General features: G+C 33.7%; 1 non-coding gene across 1 annotated transcript; it reads left to right on the top strand.

Moving 5' to 3' along the window:
- The first annotated feature begins 2,174 nt into the window (after positions 1 to 2,174).
- On the top strand, positions 2,175 to 2,280 carry LOC123387968. The gene has a single exon (XR_006602457.1). It is a non-coding gene; the product is annotated as a U6 spliceosomal RNA (small nuclear RNA).
- Positions 2,281 to 6,644: the final 4,364 nt, after the last annotated feature.

Raw genomic sequence — 6,644 nt, 5'->3', positions numbered from 1 at the left:
CAAGATTAAGCCATATGTAAATTAAATTATCTATTCCAATAGATAGGAATAGCAATATTTTTGTATGTTTATCTTTTCTTTATAGTTAAAATCAACTTTCTATCTTAATTACACTGATCGTATTGAGGTGGTGAGAATATAGTTTTCCTGGTCCCATATGTTAGATGCATAGAGTGAACCTACGGGAATTCAAATGACTTCTTCAATATAACCCAAGAGCCTTTGGAGTAGTCTAACTCCCGGAATTATTTATTTATTTATTTGTTTGTTTGTCACATGGCTGTAGAAAACTCCTACCTGATCTCAAGTGTATTTTTCTAAATAAAGGGTAATCAGCAGTCAGACACATGGTAAATATATTTGGCTGCAGCTGTTACTCTGATGTGTTCTTATTTGGGGCTTATGAATAGGAAATGTAAAGTAATCTCAGAAGGAATTTCATTCTAGTATTCTTTCAAAGAATGAAAGCTTTCTTTGAAAGGAGTTAGGATGACAAAATCCTAAGATTATTAGATACCTGGTAGTAGATCATTCCTTGGCAAGATTAGGGTGAGTTATTACCAGTAAGTGGTAATCAGGGTTCTTTCATTTTCCTTTTGTGAGTTGAACTTCCAAGGAACAGTTGCCAAAGGCTTTGTGGTATATCATTCTGTCACAATGCTTTGGGTTAGAGAAATATGGAACCTTTCTAGACTTGCCAACTAGTGTCCTACAACTAGTCCCTCTACCTGAGCTAAACCTTAGATGTTTTGATTGTTAAAATTCTAATGTAGCTACGTTGGTGGAGAAATTTAAATCTTATTTTTCATCATTTTGGTAGGCTGTTTTCTAAGAAACTATATAGACATTAAAATGTCTCTTCTATACACAATATAAAAATTCTTAATATATTATACAATTTATACTTGGTCATGTCAAACATTATCTTCCCTGGGGTGATAACCTTATTGACTGTTTGTGAAACCTGTCTTATTATTTCTAGATACTAATTTTTGTAACTTGATTTAAGAAACCACAATAACAACTATTCAAGAAATAGACTCACAGTGTCCGACTCTTGATTCGGCTCAGGTCATGATCTGAGGGTCCTAGGAATGAGCCCCGCATTGGGCTCCGTGCCCAGCTGGGAGTTTGCTTGAAAATACTTCTTTTCTCACTGTGCCCCTCTAATCTCTCTCAAATAAATCTTTGAAAAATAAAGACTCATGTATAAATGTTTTCTACTCTTTCTGGCTTCCTTATGAATAAAGAACTTTTCTACTGTAGAGATTCTATGTGCTTTTAACAGAAAGAAATTATCTCTCTCATGACATATGTTCTCCCTTAAAGTATCTTTGTTGACCAAATCCCAAAGGTATCGTTTGACTTCCTTATGATTGCACTACTTTCTCCCATTCATTAATGGATAACGTAACCTTTACTTCCTAAGATATGAGACATTGACTTTTCATAATCAAAATACATATCATAATATATCATTGAAAATGAAATGAAGAATTTAGGGATGATAAAATCACTTCCTAAATACAGCTTTATTTTGATCTTGGTGTGAGAAGTCTAGCAAGGAAAAGAAAACTTGCATGCCCTAAATTTAAGACGGGCAGAAGAATGAAGAAATCATATATAGAATTCTTCAAATATATTTTAACAGAGTGAATATTTTGAGTCAATTCATGTAATAAAACTTGATGCATCTCATTCTCAAAGATGTTTTCCATCTTTTACTGGCATAATTTTGGTCCTAGAATACCTACATATAACAAAGTGGGCTATTTATTCATTTATAGAAAGGAATTTGATAAGAAATTATTAATATTTTCCTCCATTAAAATTTGTTGTAAAGACCACATTCCTTATTTTGAAGCCTAGATTCTTACTTAAGGGTTTCTTTATGATACTGACTCCAGTGAATACAGTTTTACATATTTTATATAGCACTTATATAATTATAGTTATAATTAAGTTAAGTTTCTTAGAATTATAATTAGCTAGATACACAACTAAAAATAGACAAATCAATCAAACAAACAAATCCACAACTGTAGCTAACTTTTAGAATGCAGGAAGTATGAGAAAAACCCCAGAATCCAGATCCAGGAACCTCAGCTAGAAGCTTTCACAGACATTCTGTTGAAAATACTGTAATAAAATTGACACAGTTTTAAAGATTTTTAGAAATTTGACCCCTCAATTACAAATGTCCAGTTTCTAATGAGACAGAGATTAGCATGGCCCCTATACAAGGATGACTTGCCAATTCATGAAATGTTCCATATTTTTCTGAGATGATAGGTTTTCTATTACCACCTGCAAGCAGAGGGACTCCAAGGTTATGAAGAGAAGCAGAAAAATACAGTGAGAAGAACGAGGATCAAAAGGTCGTGGCTTCCTGTCCAACCCTTTTCCCCTTAGCCTGTGTCACACTATGGTGGTGTGTCCTCCTGTACTCACAGGTTCCACCACCAATGACATCCCTTTTCTCTGAGTCTTGGTGCTTCCTTCTCCTTAGAATGCCTCTCCTTCTGGGTCACTCCTGGCAGTGAGGGTGTTCCTCTTCCCAGTGTTTTGAACTCCTGTGGGGCTCACCTCAAATTATTAGAAGTAGCTTTGTAATAAACAAACAAATACACAAATTTCCAATTTCTAAGGAGAAAAAAAATCTGATTTTCTTCGCTTGACTATGGTGCCTACCTAAGCATGAGAGATAAGTTTCTGTATTATTGTTGTACTTATGTGTTAGTGAGGGTAGGGCAGTTTTTAATAAGAGAAATTTCCAGAGCAAAGGGTTGGTCAGTATGAGCTTGGAAGCCCTTTCAAATGCTGAATAAGTCAAATCCAAACAAGTCACATTAAGGATTATGGTGGATATTAAGTAGTGTGAGATCGTATGAGTATGAGACTCTGTCTTCAAAGAAATTATAATCTAATTTATTATGGCAACATAATAATAAGGCTGATAGAAAATAAGAACAAATTATTTAAATAATCACTTAAAATAAAATAATACTCCAAAGTAGAGCATACTTTATTGCTGTATAAATTATGCAGAGATTAACAGGGTACAAGTCAGAAAGATTACTTTCTGTTGAATGGCTATTGGAAGTTGTGTTGTTGACATGAGATATACATTGCTCTTATAAAGCTGAGTCCTTCAAAAGGTAAAAATTTGTTCAGAAAGCATTTTATTTATTTGCTTTATAATGTTTTTAATTGAAGTGTAGTTGATAATATTAGTTCAAGATGTACAATATAGTGATTCCACAATTATATACATTGCTAAATGCTCACTGTAATGTAGTTACCATCTGTCCCCATACAAAGTTATATTATTGAGTATATTCCCTATGCTGCTCATTTTATCCCTGTGACTTATTTATTTTGTAACTGGGAAGTTTGTACCTCTTAATCCCCTTCACCTATTTCACCAATCTCATAACCTCCCTCCCTTCTGGCAACCTTTTTAGTTTGTTCTCTATATTTATGAGTCTTTCTCTTTTTTATTGCCATTTATTGTGTTTTTTAGAGACCATATATAAGTGAAGTCAGATGATATTTGTCTTTCTCTTTCCAACTTATTTCATTCAGTATGATATCCTCTAGTTCCATCCATGTCACAAATGGCAAGATTTCATTCTTTTTTATGGCTGAGTAATCATCCATTGTGTATAAATACTACATTTTGGTTATTTTTCTATCAGTGGTTGCTTCTACATCATGGCTATTGTAAATAACACTGTGATAAACATTGGGATGCATATATCTTTGAAAATAACTAGTTTTGTTTTCTTCAGGTAAATACCCAGAAGGGGAATTACTAGATCAGATGGTATTTCTATTTTTAGTTCTTTAATGAACCTAGCTAGTGTTTTCCAATTTACATTTCCACCAACAGTGCACAAAGGTTCTCTTTCCACCAAATCTCTGTCAACACTTGTTATTTCTTGTCTTTTTGATACTGGTCATTCTAACTGGTGTGAAATGGTATTTCATTATGGCTTTCATTTGTGTTTTAGGTGGAGGAAATATACTGATGGAATATGTATCATTCCTTTTCTTTGACAAAAACAATACAATTTTGAGTGGAGGTTATTAGGCTGGAAGACTTTATACAATGCCCATTTATGAATAATGTCTGTTGGGGAGGAATATTTTTTCTTTACCCCTCTTGATTCTTTGGCTAATCTAATAATCAAATTAATACAGGGCAGATTAATAGGATTAAAAACAAATTTAATTATATTCTTATGGGGCTCCATAGAGATAATAATACAAAAAGGCATATCGGGCAGTTGAGGTTTATGTGCCATCCTGAGCTAAAACATGGGGTAGAGGCCTAGGGCTTCAAAGAGGCTGAAGGTAACTCAAAGGACAATAGAAAGAACAGATGTTTGGTAATGAGATGTTTGCTCTGGCATACAAATAGGTCATTCAGAGCTCTCTTTCTGAGCAAGGCCTCCTATCTAAATTCCTTTAAATAGTTAAGAGAGGGGTAAAAGTTTTCCTTGCATCTGGGTCTTGATTGCTATCAACTCAAATAATCCAATGCCTGAGTGGCATATTTTGGGGTCATATATTCTTGCTGCTCTTCACCTTATAGATTTTACTGTATACAATCTTCCAAGTTGGGTAAAGCTGTGTACATGTATTTGATTTCTAAAACTATCATATAGAAAATAGTTTCAGGATAATTGTCTTAAGATTTTTGTGTTAATAATCTCCTTAGTTTATATATGTAAAACATTCCTTCATTGGACATTAAAAATAAAATGGAAATTGGATACTGATGATAGGAATTTGATCATTTAGGAAAATGCTTGCTTTGTGTATTTTAATATGTTTTATTTTGTTATAAAGATATTTTCTCTCAATTTTTGTCACTTTGCCCAAAGGAAGTAAAGTGTCAGCATAGTACTTGATTTCTTTGTATATATGTATGCATTTTTCTGGTAATAGGGGTCTCTTCATATTGGGTTGTTGTTTCATGTGATATGTGCTATTTCTTGAAATATTTATTTACAAATAAGGTGATAATAGAGATAGCTAACATTTTTTCAGGCAATATAATCATGTTTAGATAAAGAACAATAATTCTGTCCTGATAAAACAACCACTTTGTATCAGGCACTGTGCTAAACTAACACTCACAAAGTACAAACTAATAGAGCCTACATACTTCTGAAATTACATATATATTTAGAAACATACTACCAGTTGAAAAAAAAATATTTTGTGACATTTGACAAAAAGTTTTAACTACTCTGAAAAATATCTTAATGGACTTAAATAAACTGTTAATGTTAAAGATAAAGATACATCTTAACATCAAACAGACATGAAATTAGTGAGGTCTTTTAAAAACAAACATTTGATTCTAGAAATTAGAAAAAAATATACATCTTAACAGTTTAAGAAGTGTTCTACCAAAGGGCTTATAAAAAACTATTCCGGGGGCGCCTGGGTGGCTCAGTGGGTTAAGCTGCTGCCTTCTGCTCAGGTCGTGATCTCAGGGTCCTGGGATCGAGTCCCACATCGGGCTCTCTGCTCGGCTGCTCGGCGGAGAGCCTGCTTCCCTCTCTCTCTCTCTCTCTCTGCCAGCCTCTCTATCTACCTGTGATCTCTCTCTCAAATAAATAAATAAAACCTTAAAAAAAAAAAATTTCGTAGGAAAAAACCAAACAAACAAAAAACAGAACAACAACAACAACAAAAACCTATTGAAAGCAGTGTTTTATAACATTTTTGCATATTTTGAAATTTTTGGTATGGGACAGGAATCCTGAGAGGCAACAAAGATTGTGGACTGGGCGTATTCCTAAGTCTAAAGTAGTATACTTAGTAAATAGTTGAGACAGCCTATGTTGGATATTACAAATGAGCTTCATATGGTAGGATTCCAGAGGTGTTACATGGATTTTTTTCAGTCAAGTAGATGAACACTTTGACATGTTACCTTCTGCATTCTGACAGAAAAGCTTTCATTCTGTCATTTGGCCATTGAAATAATTTAGCAAAAAAATATTATCTAATGTAACTGAATACGTTCTTTGTATAGCTACAAAATGTTCTCTTGGAGAAAAATATTTCAAAGTTTTTTATTGTGATAGAGTAAGCAAATGACTATATTCTGCTTCATCCTCTGAAAAACATTCTGTGACGCCGTATTTGAAAGTTTTACCAGGTTTCACAACTTTGTCACTGAAACATCTTCTGTAAAATTGAATCTATAGTCTCTTTACTGCAATAAGTTCTCAAATACTTAAACTATTACATTGTTGTGTGACTCTTTCTTTACCCCCAAATAAACTACTTAATGTTCTTTGTCATTCTTTAAAAGCAACACAGGCCCTGTGCCCAACTCTAAGCTAGGTAAGGTTTACCCTGGGGCTCTCATCCTCATTCTACATCCTCATTCTCTACTTTTGGACACTTCTTTCTGCCTGAGATCACATCAGTATCCTCCTGGCAGCTCTCTATGGAGACTGTTGTCAGAAAAGGATAGAAAGCTCTTCCCCAGGACACTAAATGACTGTTAGCAATTGCAAGTATTGCCTTCCTGGAAATGATTATATATCCAGTATAATGGAGATCAAAACCTTGACTTTAAACATGGGTTTTAAAGTCTTTGAGAATACAATGTAATAATG

The sequence above is a fragment of the Mustela putorius genome, unplaced genomic scaffold, assembly GCF_011764305.1.
Source record: "Mustela putorius furo isolate JIRA1106 unplaced genomic scaffold, ASM1176430v1.1 tig00003867_pilon_pilon_pilon, whole genome shotgun sequence".
NCBI classification, from domain to species: domain Eukaryota; kingdom Metazoa; phylum Chordata; class Mammalia; order Carnivora; family Mustelidae; genus Mustela; species Mustela putorius.
This window is presented reverse-complemented; position numbering and strand designations above follow the sequence as displayed.